Here is an 18,028-nt window from a genome sequence, read left to right as displayed (position 1 = left end):
GAAAGTTTCACTCCTCAACATTTTTCTTCTGTGTATCTCCAGGCTTAATTTTTCAGGTTAAATTGGGCAAAGGTTGTTTTTGTTTCCTGTGAAGAAAATACATATTCCAGGAGCAGAACTGTCTTGACTGATACATTATGCATCCATCAGTTGGGTTACATGGACTATGAGTCAGGGTATAATTCTGCCCTATGTCAGCGTTTTCCTTTCCAAGTGCTTGAGACTGTGCATCGCAGAAACATGCTTCTGGGGAGAATACTTCAGAAAATTGTGCTAACTCCTTGGTTCCTTCCATCACCACAATGTCATATTAGGAGGCACAAAGTGACATCTTGATATATTGCTTATAGCCTCATATAAGGTAAAGTCTTATTAGAAAGTAATAAAAGTGACCTCCTGCTTTTTTGTCCATAATCTTGTATTACGTTAAGATGGAAAATCAGAGCTGGTTATGTTTGCCATTATTTTGTTGTATTTAAAATAATATTGTGCAACACCAAGGTTGGAGTTTGAAAAATGCTAAGAAATAACACTGTCTGGAGCAATATATAAAATATGGATGAAAACAGAAAAGACGAACATACTTCCCTGTGGTTTGTTTCAGGTGTGTCTGACGAAGAAAACAAATGAACTCTCTGCCTTCATTTACAGTGTGTTTTCAACTCAAGTAGCCCCAATGCTCAAAATGTTGTAGTCTAAAAAGATCTGGAAATATTGGAAAAATCAGTTTAGTTTGGAGTGAAATGTAGCATGCAAGTACACTGTATGTACACCACTGAGGGTAAAGGTATTTTGTTAATAAGTGGGGAAAACACTGTGCCACCTTAAATAAGCTTTCTCTGCTAGAGAGAATAAGTTATTTCTTTGAAGGAAGGGTTAGATTTGGAAACCCATCAGGAAATATGACTTACTGTGGAATTTAAATGAAATATTTTTGACAAATTTAACTTCAGAAATATCTACTTTCTATCTATATAGGCCAAAAAAATCATAATATAGATTTAATTTAATGCAATTAAAGTTTAGCTTGTCCTATGTTAGGGATGTTACTCTAGGGGGAACAAAACTGGTTGCAATAGTGAAATTATAAAAGTTGTTTTATGTCACATTAGTTAACATATGCAAGCTTATTTAACATGTGGACCACAAATAAGTGTAATTATATTAAAACAAGGATCTGTAGCTCAGAAGCAATAAAAATAGACTAGGTTGTATTATTAATTCTTGTGTTAAGGGTTTTGAGCCATGTTGATTGGCCTGAATTTTTTGATTTTGTTATGGTACAAAGGGATTGTTTGAAGTAATTTGTCCCCGAGAGAGGCTCACAATCCCAAGCGGGTTTCAATTCAGCAAAGCAAATCTAATTTTGTTTGCTTTATGCAAACCAGAAGGGGCTGTGGTTCATTCTGTTTTCACTGGAGGGGAAAGGCGCACTAATGGGACCTGCTGAAATGCATGCATTGCAAACATCATACCCCTGCATATATTAAATTTAGCTATGTGATGCACTGTGTTCATCATCTCATTGTGTACACAGATACGCTTTAGAACAAAGCCTTTAATAGTACAGGAACCTTACTACATTATGCCAACACACTATTGTATTTATATTTAATGCTACAACCGGAATTTCTTCCCCTGGATAAAGTGTATTGATATGTTGCATTTTTTCCCTCCTGTTACTTGTTACAGTAGACAGTATACCGAGGACATTGCACGCTTAAGCTTCAAGCCATCTGAAGATTAATTATATGGAGGTCTCATAATGGTTTTTAATTTTCCCTTTTTTACAGCCCAGAGTTAAATAGGAGACATGTTCAGGATCTGATTGCCAAAAGAGCAATAATCCCCAATCCATCAGATCGAGGCTGGAAGATAAATGAAAGGGAATAGCACCTGCAAGACAGGTAATGCTCCAGACAATAACGACTGCTTTGACAGATTGCTACCACCTCTTCAGAGTGGCTCCTTTTTAGGCTTTACAGATGCAGTATTTATATTGCCTAAAAAGTACACCAGATCTGAATAAATGCTGGATACGGGAGGAAATTCGTTTCTCTGAAGGCCAAAGGAAATGTTGCCATTTATTTCACTGGGAGTCAGAGTGGGCCACTAAAAAACATTTGATGGCAAAGTTGAAGGATAGATAAATGTATTTGCATATAAGTCACATTATTTATTTATTGAATTTTCATAATAGTGCTATGGTTCACGTGGTGTTGCTCAATTTTTTCCAGGGTGCTTCTGTTTTGAAAACAATTTCGATATTGCACAGAGACAGACACATCTCAAAACCCTTCAATTTGTCATTAGACATTTGGCTGCTTGCCTATTTTACAGATAATATTGCAAAACTACATTAATTTACGGAATGATTTTTGTGAATCAGTTCACACAGAATTCAGAATGATACTTGTCATGCATCAGATGATTAACTATTAAAAGCATAGGTTTACTTGTTATGCTTGTTGTGTGGTACAGTTCAAAGTTTGCTTAAGTGTGCAATTTAAATTCAAAGATGGGTTAGGAATAATGATTCTTCTGCTTTTAAAGTTCCTTCAAGAAACACAACAGGAATATTCTTCCCTATTCTTTTCTGTATTGCCACTTACCTTTCTTTTCAGCTAGTATTTTTCCTTAATTTCTCACGAAATTCAGTAATGACAAATTTTTAATACTGTAACACAAATGTTTTGTCTCAGTCCCCAAAACCCTGATCACAGAGGCAGCTTGGATGGGTCTTCTTGCGCAGAAGGTCTCCTCATGAGTGAGTCCAATCACAGTGCACGAGATCAGAGCCCTCCTCCGTGCCTCTTCTATAGCTCAAAGGGTGTGACTGCGCTCTTGGTACACAGAAAATACATCCTAATGTTTTCTAATCTTGTAAAGCCATTCAGAAGTAATGCAAACATGTAAGAGGAAGGAATATTTGAAAACAATTATATTCTCTAGCACTGTATGACAACTGCACGTTCTTTAACATCTAGGTCAACACAAAGGTTTGATGCATTCTCTTCTGCTAGATTTAGGCAAAAATTAAGATTTAGAAGTAGAATCAGACTCTAGGCAAACTTAACTTTTTAATGGGAGAGTGCCTTCCCTCAAAATGCCAGTTGCTTAGACAACAAAGTAAGTGTTCAAACTAACCTGAAACTTCTAAGAATGTAAACAAATAAAAATTTAAAAGGACAAACAGCTGAGAGGTTTTTTGAGAAGATAAAATTGGAGATAAAATTCCTGCTTTTAAAACTGGAGGAAAGACAGTGTTGTGATCTGCTCTGATGTTAACAGTTTTCTGTGATCTTCACTGAGAGGGACTGGGCCAAGATCTTTCCATGGTGTAGAGACAGGAGATCTGACTCAGCATAAATCAGTACCTGCAGGTCAATATTGCTCTTCAGAGCTTTACACTTTGACAGAATGACTTCGAAACTATTTTGATTTACTTGAGCTGAGGATCTGGTCTGCAAAAAAAAAGGATAAGTACAATTGCAAAGGTTTAAAACAAGAAGTACTCTGATCAAATTAATTTTATTAGCTAAGGTTATTGCACGAAAATTATCTGAAATAGAGTTTAGAAAGAAGAAAGAATGTTTGTCAGAATAGTTTAAATTGAGATAATTTTACAGAGGGGGACTGGGGAAATGCTGAAATTACCATCAACTGCAGCCACAAAGTATTTTCATAGCTAAACATGATTTATTCCTTGCTTTTATTTTTATCATTCATCATTTATATAGCACTAACCACTTTACAAAAATTAATAAAATAGTGCATACTTTCAGAACCTTAAAGGCTAACTCAGATGAACATAAAGAGAAATGAAGGGACTGGATGCAATGTCACTTCAATAATGCAATACATACAGCAAGAGACAATCCTTGCTCCAAGGGGTCTTCTGTATGAATAGACAAGGCAGATAAAGGAGCTAATATTAATTCCTCAGTTTATGGATGAAGAACTGAGGCACTGAAAAATCAAGGGATTTACCCAAATTGACAAAGAAACTCTGCCTGAGCTAGACACTGAATTCATTTTCTTCATGCTCTACTTCAATACTTTTCCCTCCCAAAAGGTTGATATATATTAAAATAACATAAACTTTATACAGCCTAAACTATTCAGCAAGATCATGTGGGGCCAAACCTATTTCAGCTTATTCTTAGTAGAGGGTCTGGCAGAGCAAGATGACCTATTAATCCCTACGGTGAACTGGTCTAGACTATAACAAGCGCTACAGTCCAATTCTGCAACTGATTATGTAATTTAAAACACATAGATAGCCTTGTCAACATTATTGGATCTACAGGCAGGCTTACAATTAAATACTTGCATATGTCATATTGATTAGCAACTAGTTGTTAAGAAATTATAATTTATTATTAACACAGGTCACACACAAAATGCAGTAATATCCATAACAAACATTTTTATCCTTTAGAGGAGTTTGAAATACAGAATGAGTAAAACCTAAATTTTATAGGTTTATTAACTATGCAAAACTTCAAAAGAGTTCACAGAAAAGCTTTATTTGAATAAAGTAGTAAGACCTGGTCATCTGCAGGGTTTTAGGAGCTAGCTTTAAATCAACTTAAGGAATGGTTGAAAAGCATTAGAACATAATTAATTTGCTCTCAGTAGATTTTTCATACAGTATGAATAAAAGTAAGTTGGAAAGTTATTGTAAAAAAAAAAAAGTAAAAGGGTTCCAACTCGCTCTATTCAGATAAAAGGATTACTGTTTTCTGGGTACATCTCATGATCAAATCTGGTAATGATTTACAATATTTTAAAAAATCCAAATTTATACAAGCTATAGAAAGACGTAAAGGATGTGATTATGCAGAAACTAGTCATAAATAAAAATAAACCCCCCCTGTGCCTATGAACTGCCCTTTGCTAGATCTTCTTTTTATAAAAAAATAATTTTTGCTTCTTTTACCAGTAATAATACTTGCTCCAATTCTATAGGAAAAAAAAAAAAGATTTTGTTATTGATGCCAAAGCAAAACACAGAGCTTGTCTGTATTAATATATTTTTTATGCCTATTCTTGCTGTTCTCAGTGGGAATTCTGCTGCAGAAAGCCCTTCAGAGTAAAATCTTTAGATTTTGTGCAGAAAAGCTTCATTGATGCCTAACTTTAAAAATGGGAAAAAAAAAAACAAACCACCACCTCTAATACAGCGTTGCATAAAGACTTGGATCAATATTTGGCTTTTTTTCTCAGGCTTTTAATTTAAGAGATTTTGGGTGACATTCAATGAAGTATTGCTTCTGCAATACCTATATATTGAAAACAATAAAATCATAAAAGTTGGAGATGAGAAGACACTAGCTCAGTGTAAATACATGCTTGCTCCCTGTGTGACAGTTCCTATAGAACAGAGTGTGAAAAATGTCATTTAAATGTAAGACAAAGAAGCTAATTCTAAAAAAATTATATATGCACTAGTTGATGCAGCTAAATACACATATTTATGTGTAGGTGTGTATGTGTGTGTGTGTATGTGTATATATATATATATATATATATATAGGCGTATGTATATGTATGAAGCATGCAATAAAACACGTCTCTAAATGACTGTTTCCTAGGCCTGACACTTGCTCAGCTCAGGAGTTACTGACTTATGGTCAAAAAGTTTGTAGCTTGAATAACAGGAATGCCTGATGCAATGTCATCTGTTGAGTTTCTGCATAGATTTGACTTTTTTGTTTTACTTTCTCAGAGGAAAGATGCTGAAGTGTTTTGTAGAATCTCTGCACATTGTTAGCACTGCCCAAGGGCTGGTAGTGTTTGTAGTCTATGTGCAATGCACTTCATGGGATTTTATTGTAGCAATTATTGTAGTTCATTAACTTTATTACAGTTGGATTAAAATAAAGCATGGTTTAACAAACTCTAAACTAATAAAACCTGTATTGTTTATTCAAAATGATAACTTTTAAAGTGTCAACCACTTGGATCATTTTAAAGGACTGGCAAGATGAGCAGAAGTTAGGGTTAAACTGATCTGCAAAAACGCCCTCCTCAAATGGTAGTCACATTGCCTGATGTTCCTTGTAGCATGTTACTCTGTTTACACAGACATTATGTTCCTGCCTTAATCCTGTCTTCACCTGTATACTATCAGCTCAAGGACTCCAGCCTGCCTTCTGGTGATGATGTGACATATCACTGCACCTCATTCTGCAGGACCCAAGCAGAGATTTCCACGTCCCTGTTAGTTAGAAAGTGACAAACAGGGCAAGGAGTCCAGGCAACCTGATGATGAAGGCAGCCTTGAGCAACCACCGAGTGACTTGCAGAGAGAGTCAGACCTAAGTGCAGAACACACAGCAAGGGAGCACATTAGAGTGATGGGGAACAACACTTGCTTCTTTCTTTTCAGATGTGTCATTTAAACCCTTTGCTTTTATAGGTTTGAGAAATGGGCTTAGAGAGCGGTCATATTTAGCAGCATCAGTGCCAAGTTCCTCATTGGCACTTGTCTCCTCAGGGCTGCCAACCTCCCACTGAGGCTCAGCCACATGAGTAGCCTGGAGCCCCACCAGTTCCTCTACACCTAATCACTTCCATTCATTTAAGTGTCTGGGCCAACTAAAACCCTATCAATATCTTCTCCAGAGTCTTTTGTATGGGTGCACAGGAGCAATGGGAGCTGGCAGTGGGGAATACCTAAAATGAGTACCCAGCACCACCCTGGGAAATCCACTGAAAAGGCAGTCAGTCACTTTATATAAACATCACAAACATCAGATAACATCTAGAAGTTCAGACAGTCAGAAACTAGAAAGAAGATGTTCCAGATGTCAGAGATGTTGCCCCACCCAAGTGCTGGTGGTACCTGTTCTCTGTGTACAAGGTACTGCACGGGGTTGTCATGAAAAGAGCAAGTGCAAAATTAGGATGATCGACCAATGTCTTTCTGACAGATGTTCAAACCTATGGATACCTTTGTATAACGTTTTATTCCTTACCTGGAATATTGTTTATAGCTCTACTCAACCAAGTTCAGTTTGACTCAAATTGCAGGTTATATACAATTGCTGGTATATTTGGAGCAGTGACAGGAAAATACTACAATGGTCAGGGACCCCAGGGTCTGTCATATTAGAAGGAAATCTAGGATCTCAGTAAGTTTAGCAAAATGAAGACCAGGTGACTGGCTATATACACATCAGGCTGGAAAACACCTGGGAGAGTGAAAAGCTATTTACACAGGTTTAAAGCTATTTTGAAAAGACTGACACAAGAACAAATAGGTATAAACTGCCCATGACTAGCTTCAGTCTGGAAACTAGGGGATTTATAACCAGGAATGAGGTAAACATCTGGAACAGCCATCCGCTGTTATGTGAAGACAAAACATTATAACTACTTCTAAGCAGCAGCAGCAGCTTGAAATATGTCTTGTCTGCCCAGCAGACACAGGATGGATTTAAGAAGCAGAGTTTACTTTGCTGACACTCTGCTGTTATCTGAATCTCAGAGGTGTTGTTGCCGGTATCAGCACCGATAGAGATTTTTTTAGTGTTTGTGGCCATTGGCAATGAATGGTATTTGATCTGAAACTTTTAAGAGTCAGTAGAAATTATTTTTCTGACCAGAAGGTCTGTAGTGAGCATGTCTCACTAAAGCCAAAAGATTCTTTAAATATCTTTCCAACATTGTGCAATTAAATCTGCATACAAGTTGCCCCTGATATAATTTGTTGCATGCAAATACCAGATCCAATTCTGCCAGCCTTACTTATGTTAAGTAACCCTCAAAAAAACAGTTTCTAAGAATTCCCAGTGGGACAACCCACAGAAGTGAGTGCTGCTACAAACGACAAAAGGTGGCAAAGCTTGGCTTGGAATGAATAAACACGATGTTTCTCTTTACTATTTTCAGCCTCCGAAGTGATGCTACCCAAACATCCTTTCATAGAATCATAGAGTAGTTTCGGTTGGAAGGGACCTTTAAAGGTCACCTTGTCCAAACACCCTGCAATGAGCAGGGACATCTTTAGCTAGTTCAGGTTGCAAAGCTGATTGCCAAAAGATTTTTCCTCCAATTTGGGCCACCCCAACAGAAATGTCTGCATATATTATTGAGAAAGTTTATGGCTTATTGCTGAATTTTCACGGTTAATATGGGCAGCTGCAGGTCCAACTCTGGGACAACAGTGACAAAGGCAGACCAAATAACAAATTTTGGAAGGTGTTTAACAGTACTTTTCAAAAGCTCTCAGCACCAACAGAGTTACTTCATTGCATTATATCCTCAAAGCCAGCTCTGGCACTACCAATCATCGGTGCGTTTTGAAAGGCCCTCTAGCAGTGAATTATGGATTGCACACCACCTTCCTCGGCAGCTTGTTGAACCAGAGTCATTTATTCAGTTGGTATTGAGAGTCTGGGGGCATGACAGTACATCTGACCCCTTTTGGGTAAAATTTGATCTGGCATTTCATTTCACGGGCTCAGCCACCAGTCTGTCAAATCTTCATTTTGCTGGTGCCCACTAGAACTGCTGACGCTTGTCTCTAACTCCTGGTGCTTTCATCTTTCAGCAGCAATAAACATGTCACACTGCTGAGGTGAAACACAATCTGGAATTAAATTTACTGCATATAAAATATGGTGCCCTCTTTATTGGTTCAAATACTTGTCACTCATAATTTATTTGAAAGTGTATGGCATTCATGAGGCGAGAGTGCTGCTGGAAATGGAGGTGGGGGGAGCTGCAGAACTCCGAACCACAGCAGTTTGCAAGAGCTCTTCTTCTCCTTTAACACCCATTTCCCTGGCCCTTGCCAGTCCTGACTGATATAAACACATCAAATATGATATCAATGCCTCAGCCAATAAACAGTATGTATCTCAGTAAAAACAAGCTCAAGTACATTTGTCTGTGCAGCTGCACGTTAGCTGCAAAGTGGCTGAAGGAAGATAACCAGTATTGCTCTCAGAAGAACAAGTGTGGAGATGTTTATATGTGTGCATCCGGGGGAGGGAAGGGTGGGAAGGATGGGAAGGAGCCAGATTTAGCCCTAGTCCGTTTCAAACTCACTCGCCATGCCTTTCCTTCTGGCACTCAACTTTTTCATGATTTATTCCAAATACTGTCGATCAGCTTTAACTAATACAGTTCTTGTATGAAGCACCTCTCTAATCTCTTCAAACACAGATGTGGAAGTGCGGCTTAGAGCATGGAGGCCAACAAAAGCACTTTGCCTGTACCAGTGATTAGCTTTGATTGACATAGTACACTTCTGCTTTCACAGGCATACTTTAACACCCATAAATGATTGTTTTAAAATGAGAAGCACTGGATAGTGCAGCTCTGGCTTTAGTAAATATGCAGTACAAATGTAGTAGCAGATAACTGAGAGAATACAAAACACTTGATATTCTTTTCTGGCTTTTTCTTCTTTTTTTTTCTGATTTTTTTTTCTTTCAGCATTTATTTCTAATTGTCAAAGAAAAATGCTGACGATATGTATTCTGCTTAAACTCAGACTTTCGGTTCTGTCCTATGTGCGCTTCATAGTTTTTGTAATAAGAAGCAACAGGAACAATAGTCTGGTGTTGAAAAAATAAGCAAATGCAGAACTTGAGGAGGTTTCCCTGTTGTAACACACTTTACTTGTATTAAACTGATGAAAATAAGGAAGATTTAGAAAGAGGCAGTTTCAGGATGTGTAAAGACATCCAGACTACAAAGCACAGGGTGCCAGCAAAAGAATGTCAAATATGTGCAGTAAAAAGCATTTGCAGATACAAGTTCTGTAGCTAATTGCTTAATTGATAATTTTTTCTGGAATCCACTTGATGTATTTATGAATACAGCCATGTGATGCTTGAATACATACTCAAAAATGAAGTTCTAAATTAGAGATAGTATCCAAAAAACTAAAATAACTTCCACCCACCAAGCATTTGGACACCCCTTATCAATCAATACAGCCCATTCTTTTTTTTTGCCCTTGAAGAAAAGCCAAGCTTTGCTTTATGATCTATCAACCAGCCAGCCCACATTCTGATGGGACAGCTTGGGAAGCAAGTTACAGTTTTCATCCCCTTCTGCTGATCTCAGACCGCTGGTCACACATGAAGGGAGAGGGGGTTTCTTTGGGTATCAAGGAACCAAACCATTTAAAAACACACACATTTGAACCAGAGTATAACACTACACTTGAAAATGAACTGGAAGTGAGGGCAGACAATGGGGCACAGACGTAATGAGATCCTGGTGAGAAACACCCATTAACAAGTGAACAGCCACTGTATGCAACAGGTGAAATTTCCAAGAGATCTTAAGATGCAGATTCATGTAAGGTGTGCTACCAGTAATCAGTAACCCAATAAGGGAGATATTGCTGACTTAGAATGGACTTCTAAGCATTTCTGCATTTAGACTATGATATAGAGACCTGAATGTGCATTTTAGTTATATGGTTTCTTGAAATGATGGGACAGACAGGCTTCTTTCCTTCCACTGAGTAGTATACAGTGTCAAACCCAGTTGTGAGACTTCTAGTCCAGTCTGCAAGAGCAAACAGGGCATTACATGTAAATACTGACACTATACATTGCCACAGGGAAAAAGAAGTAAAATGGAAAGATAGCTGATGGCAGTACCTCTGTATCCCAAACTACATGCAGGATTACCCTTCTGAAGAAGAAATTTCAGGTAATGTACACAAGCTGGGAAATAATACATTTGGTTTAGTATTTTATGAGTCCTTAAATGTTTTACACATAAATGTGTCAATCGATAACCTGGTATCTTTGCTATAGTATCAGCAGGGTAATAAAATCCACAGAGCTTACTAAATTGGTACAATTAGTTGGGTGATAAAGTCTGTGTTCCAGGTTTCCATCTCTGTATGTGTGTGTACGCATGCATGTGTGTGCATTTACATTCCAGCATTTTTGCATGTATGTGCACATATGTATTCATGACACAAGGGAAAAAATCAGACAAGTAATTGCTGCTGAATCCAGCAGTTTTAATCTCAGTGAGCAAAGGCTAAATAAATGCTGGTAGTGAGGATGTCTCATTCCCTTCTTTGTTGAACAGCTCCACTGCATTTTTTTTTTTCAATATGCGGTATTGCACTCCAGGAAAAAAAGAAAAGATGTAACTAAACTAGCATAGATGCTGGCTATTCATGGTCTAGTTAAATACCTTTCATGGGAATGATCTACAATTCCACAAGGACCTAGGCAAGTTTTATACAGATTTACACGCAGTTTTCCTGTATTGAGAACACAGTCAACATGATTCAACAAAAATGTGGACAGGACTGAGTATCCACCCTGCAAAAACAAACAGGAATTCTGATCTTGCAAAGTTCACAGGACAAAAATCACTACGAAAAAATTTTGCAATAATAAATATCAACCTTTTTGCATTTGAAAATGTTTCCATTCATTCTTTAGCCTTCCTGTCAGACTCCAAGGATACTCTGGACTTGCTGCACTTTGCACTTTGTCCAGAAGCTGTTTGGTTACCAACGCCCCTAAGAAAGTGAAGTCTTCTCCGTGAAAACTACATACAATTTGACTCGGGAGAGAACAGAGGCCTGAACAGCTCTTTCCCAAACAAAGGATTTCTTAAGTGGAAGAAATTCTCTTCGTCTCGCCTGAGTGGCTGGGCTGACATCCGGGGAAAAAGAAAATCCTATTCCCATTGTATGCTGCTGATGGAGAGCCTTGTGCAGTCTTAATTGTTCTCTGTCTGTCTGCTATCTGACACCTTATACAGAATGGTACATTTCAAGTCCTTTTCCAATTTTTGTCTTCTGACAGGGATCAAAAATGCCTTTTCATATATGCTCTTCCACATTTAAAACCCATGGCGACCCACTGTTCAGGAAAATCAGCAAGGTCCCTTCCTCAAAATCACATGCAGAGGCCCACAGCTCTGACTGTCTCCCGGTCAGATTCAGAATCTTTTCCCCTTGGGTCAGTGCTTTGTGTTGTCCATGACTGGCAAGAGTCCCTGGGTGGGTTTTCTTCGATCATTTCTTTCTCTTGTCTTCACTGCAGCCCATCCATTTTCCTCGAGCTTTTTCTTTCATCATCTGTGCTTGTGCTGCTCTTTTTCTCCTTTCTCTTCCCAGTTCACAGTCTTCAACATGCAATTTCCCCTTTTTCGCATGCTTTTCGCTCTTGTCCAATTCCTTCACCTCTCTCTCCGTTTTCTTCTGCACCTTTGTTTGCTTCCCGTTCTTCTGCCCTTCTTCCTGCAGCAGATTATTAAGAGCTGTGAAGCCTGCAGCCACAAAGTCTGCCTGATTAGGCAACCTGAAATGATAGCTGATATAAGTTTTAAACAAAACCAATCCTCAGCTGTACTTGCTGTGAAGTTAACAGAAACTGGGTGTATTCACCACCACTTCTTATTTATGGGCCTGGGTATGTTTTCAGGAACTTAATATTTTTCACTTGGCTTTAAGATTTTGGTCATTGTCTCTACTGCATGAAGATATTATAGATATGAAGCTTTATATGTGGGGTTTTTTCCTTCATTTCAAATCTGTATGCTGATTTACATCACACAGGATACATCAAAACATGACTGAGAAAAAAAACTAACTCCATGCAGTGGTCCACATCAATCTTCAGGAGACAACGGAAGGAACTTCTGCAATGCACATGCTTCATTTTCAAGCACACAGATCTCTTGAAGTCCTGCCCTAGCTAGATCAAAAATGTAGACCTTGTGGTAGGTTGCAAGCAAACCCTTACTCCCTGTTACTGTGACTTGCTTCAGCTGTCACATATTTGGCCATCACCCACTTTCTCTTGCATGATAGGACTCTATGCCATAAAATGTCCTACCTTTGGCCTCCCTGAGTTTCAGGTAAGCCATGTGAAAGGACCCAACTCCAGTCACAGAAAAGAAGAAATGGTATCATCTACAGTGTAAATTGAGAGAAAGCTGAATACCGCCTTGTGAGGGTTTGAGCTCTTTCAAGTTTTAATTTGCTAAAAATTCTGTCATGTCACATATCATCTATTTCATCCTCTTTCCCAAAATTTTGCACCTTTTTTGAAGCTTGGGCTTGATTCCTGCAATCCTCCAGGAGAGGCAATCATCACGTTTCTGTTTCCTTTATTAGCATTTGTCTTAAAGCCACTAGCACATGTCTAGTTCTCTCTCGGTTTTTTTCAGATTCCCAGATGTCTATATTTGGCTCCAGCAATCTGTGTTTCAGAGTGTTTGTCATGTGTCAAGTTAAGATTATCACTTGGACCATCTAGAACTGAAGAATTTGGATCCAGCATTCATGAGGGAGGACAGGATACTGTTTTCTCAGAAGGAGGAAAGCTAACTGGCACATCCCCTGCCCCATCAATTCCCATCTTCCCTACAAATAAGCCAGTAAAAAGACTCCGTGCTGGGGTGGCAAAGAAACGAGATCCACCAGCACCATGCTCATATTTGATGTTTCAGCTGGTTCTAGCTTGGACACTCTGGGCAAAGATTTGAGTCTAGACAGATCTGGCAAATTTATCTATTAAACCTCCTCAGCACTCTGTTGTTGGTATGAAACACAGAGTGTAAGGCAGATCAGAAGCAGAATTGTTGACTAAGCAGAGTAGGAGATTCACGAGTAGTCTTCATTGAACATGGACTATGTAATGTACCTAGTCATTCCCTATGCTTTTGGTGGGTTTTAGCATTATTTAACGTAAACCTGAACACTAAAAGAACACACTCCTGTTCTTTTAACAAATATCTGGCAAATATCTTTTAACAAATATATGGCATTTTATAACAATCTAGATCCACTTGGCCTCACAATACTCTCATGGATCATACCAGAATGTATAGATCAGCACTGCAGATACAAAGCCACATGGATACTTCTTACTCATATTACCTTCGACCCAGACTGCAGATGTTGTAGTAGTATTCAAGAAATGGTGAAGCACACTTCATTACAAACTAGCAACATAAGATCACACTGAAGGTTTGTGGTTTCCTATAGCACATGCTGGAGTGTGCACCACGCTGAAATACAGGCAAACCTACCTTCACTTGAGTTAATCCTAATTAGCCAGATTAAATCTATCCAGATTAAGTTTATGCTACTCAGTCATGGATCACATTACTTAACTGTAGTGGCTCTTTAGCAATACTTAGCAAACTAAATGTTTATGTGCGTCTATAAGCATGTGTGTCTGTTGGCATGTGTATATTCATGCATATACATTTGAGTGTCTGCGTGGATGCGTATACATCACAGCAAGAATTCAAGGCACTCTGGCCCAAGGAAAAGTCCTAGAGTATCTGTGTTGAATCAGTTACAGTGCTGTTCATCAGATTACAAGTGTATTTTTAAAAGCATGGTTTGGTTTTTATATTCATCTCATGAATTTCAGTTTTTATCTGTGAACTTCCCCTATAAAGGAATGAGATGGAAGTAGAAAAAAAAGAGAACAATTTAAAAATTGTTGCTTTGCCTTCAGTATCCTTATAGCATTTGTGGACATTGATCAAATCTTAAGGTTCCATTAAAAAAACGCCATTAATTTTTTCTTTCTTCAGAAAAGGAAATAAATCTTTAAAGGAGGTGATCCCTTAATTAATTACAGGAAAAAAAAGTGAGACTAATACCTAGGAGTTTGATGATTAAGAGAGAACAGAACGGAGGACTGAATAGCTTCAAACAGTGCTAGGCCATTTTTGCCTCAGTACAGACTGATAGCGATGGAGAGTCTGCGGGGCAGACCCTGACTCATGCCAGCCCATGTTTCCCCTGAATTAGCTGTCGTCCTGTTGGCTCCACCTATCACTTCTGGCTAAAACAGTAATGAGAGACTGTGTAGGAAAAAATCTCATCATATATGTAGTGCCTAGCCAGCACATAGCCCAAACTGGAATAATAAAAGCAGCTTAAAGCTGAGCCTTGAAGTTGATCTGTGTTTTCCAGGGGGTAGCTAGGCTCCCAGTCAACCTGATGCACTGCAATGATGGCCACAAATGTGGCCTCCTCCATCCCAACCATTGTCTCACAACTGTACCAAGCAAGTTTCCCTCCTTACAAGTCCAGTGCAATATAATTTAATGACACTCACTAAAACAAATTGCTTTTCACAGGTTCTGAAGGCATGCAGGTAGGTAAATTACCAAAAAAAAATCAGTTACCAGTGGTGGTAGTTGTCACCTCCCTCAGCAGCAGTAGTCTGGTCTTACTTAAAAAGATGAATCTGCTTTCCCTTCCCTATGTATGATCCTTTTGTTTTATCAGGAATGAAACACCAATGCGGAGCAGGAATTACATTGCTGGTACTATAAATGAGACTGCTTTAATAGCAGGTTTTCTAGGGAATGTTCACTGAATGAAGTTATCCTAAGGACAGAAAAAGCACACAAGGGTCTTCTTAACGATTGGTGATCTTCCTAAGCAGAAGGTATGGACACAACGCCAACCACTAATAATATGCTCCAACCACTAATAATATGCTCTGTACATCTCATATGATTCCTGAGCCTGGAAGCATGTGTCATCCCATGATGGGCATTATTTAGGTTTTCTTTTAAACTTTTGCTCCTGTAGCCATGTTTTACAACCAGCTCTTCACTTTCAGTTTAGAAAACCTTTCCAGCCCTTCAAGTATTGCAGCCTTACTGGATCAGAAATCAGTTTAATAATTATATTAAATCATATTCTGAAGGAAGCCTCATGATTCTGCGGAGGTCTTACTCCTGATGACTGAAATGTACAGTGGTCACTGTTGCACTAAAAAAAAAAAACCACTTTTGCCCTTACTGCAGCTACTGTTCTTGGACTTTAATCAGCATAACCGACAAAACAACTTTGATGTGTCCCTACCCTGATCCAAAAGAGACCAGAATTTCCTTGTATTTGTAGTGTTTGGCCTTTTGGCTGTTTAGCTGACAAGCTAACAACCCACGTTCCCAGCTGGGAGGAGGCATGCCCCCATAGCACTCCTGCGGGGCCAGTTCACGCTGCTCCACAGTCACCACCTATCCCCGAGTCCCAGCAACCCCAGCTGCAGGTTCCTCTGCAGAAGCACTGGGATGTGCTGGTATCACCTTTGCTTCTCCCAGTCTGTAAACGCTCTGCCACCCGTTAGTCATCGCCACGATTTTCTATGTTGTCACCTGTCTCCAGCAAAAAGGACTAGAGCTCTGTCTGGCAAAGGATGAAAACTATAGCAGGGGTTTCACTAGACGATTGTCAACTTATTTACAGGCTGTGTATTAGTTAATATAATTAAGGCATTGATGCTGTAAATTAAATGGTATAGAAGACATTTTGCTGGCATAGGATCTGCACAGCATTTTCCATATGCTTACTTACGAAGCATGAAAAATGAACAAAATGTACAAATGAGAGCTCAAGATCCTCAGAGCTGCTGAAAAGCTTTACCAGTAGTATATTATTTCTGTTCTGAGGAACTTTCAGGACATCTCCATAATGGACAGTTATGAACTTTTCTTCCTTCCTTTCCTTCCCCTTTTTTTTAAGTGATAGCTGCCAAATTTCATAAATCCTATAATGTTCTGTGCTGTAATTAGTTTGGAAGCCTGTAATTGTTTAAGTTTAAGCCAGCAGATAAAAGCTGCCAAACCACTTGAGCAGAAAAGTTGTATTAATGGCTTCATATTATCGCTTGCTGATTTATTTAATCTCTTTCGATCAAATTGTGATTCTCAAACAAAACCAAGAAAAACTCAAGCGGTTGTTTTTCACTGTGAGGAGGAAATGGGCAGAACGGACACACACACGCAAACACACAGAGACAAAAGGGCTTTTGTGGCAGAAAGGGTGCATCGACAGTCTTGAAGGTCAGTCATGATTCAAAGGAAAATATGCTGTGGTAAGAGTTATATTCAGTAATGACAGCTAAAATTACACAACATTTGGTTACAGCCCTCATGTTCCTGCACTGTGGTATCTTGGGACACCTTTCTCACTGTTAAATGCATAGTACACTAGTTTTAGCTATTAGAAGTACAGTAACCTGCACTGTTTATGGTTTTATACTGTTAACATGTCTCCCTTCATATACAGCTTGTTCGTACGCTTTGCTGGCTGGAGTAACAACAGTTCAGCACTGGATGTGAGAAAAGATGAGAAATGTATTGAAAAAAGAATATGTGTCCTTGTTGGCATTATTTATAAGGATTAGAGCAAAGATCCTTTTAAAAAATAACAAAGAAAAATTATTGCGGGGTTCATATGTTACTAATGGCCTATGTGTTGGTGTGCACCATTTATATAATGCTGCCATTCAGATATTCTGTCACCCCCTTGTATCAGATACTTTTACAGTAAGCAGAAACAGAGGACAGCTCAAAACCATGGTATAGGAAGCAGTGCATCTAGCTGCTATTACTTCATCTTCAAGGAGTTAACATTGCATGCTACACATAAACTCAGTGCAAATGCCTCTATTAAGAATTCATTTTACTAGTTTTAGAGTAAACGCACTTATTTTTTACAACCAGCATTACAGTTTGGTCTTATACTTTGTACCATAGGACCCTGAATTAAGGTTTTTTGTGTCCAGTGCAACTTGGGCACACATTGAAGCTTAAAAAAATATGGGAGTAATCTTATTAATACTAGATTACTTTCTGCACTTGAATTCAGCATATTCTGAAATTCCTTGATGGCTCAAGGCCTCTGTGAGAAGAAAGTTATACTAAAGGTTTGACATCCATAACTCACAAGGAGATGGTGCTACCTTCATTGCAGACAGTGACAATTATACTTTCTTTGGATACATTTATTGGGTGTGGTTAACAACAGTCATTGAAGGAAACATGGTCCTCGATTTCCCACCAAAGCTAAAGGGATATTTCCTTTTAATGACAATTCTTGAGGTTTTAACACTTGTTTTTACTCTGGGTAGGAGTGAAAGCAAAATCTTTCTAAAATTTTAATAGAGAATTGTGTTGAAGTTGACCTTTTCAACAGGAGTTTGGATATAGGAGCGATCATCTTAAAATTTTAACCATTAATATTCTGCAAAATATTTTGGCATTTACA

The sequence above is a fragment of the Leptosomus discolor genome, chromosome 2, assembly GCF_034619465.1.
Source record: "Leptosomus discolor isolate bLepDis1 chromosome 2, bLepDis1.hap2, whole genome shotgun sequence".
Taxonomy (NCBI): Eukaryota; Metazoa; Chordata; class Aves; order Leptosomiformes; family Leptosomidae; genus Leptosomus; species Leptosomus discolor.
Note: the sequence above shows the minus strand (reverse complement) of the source record.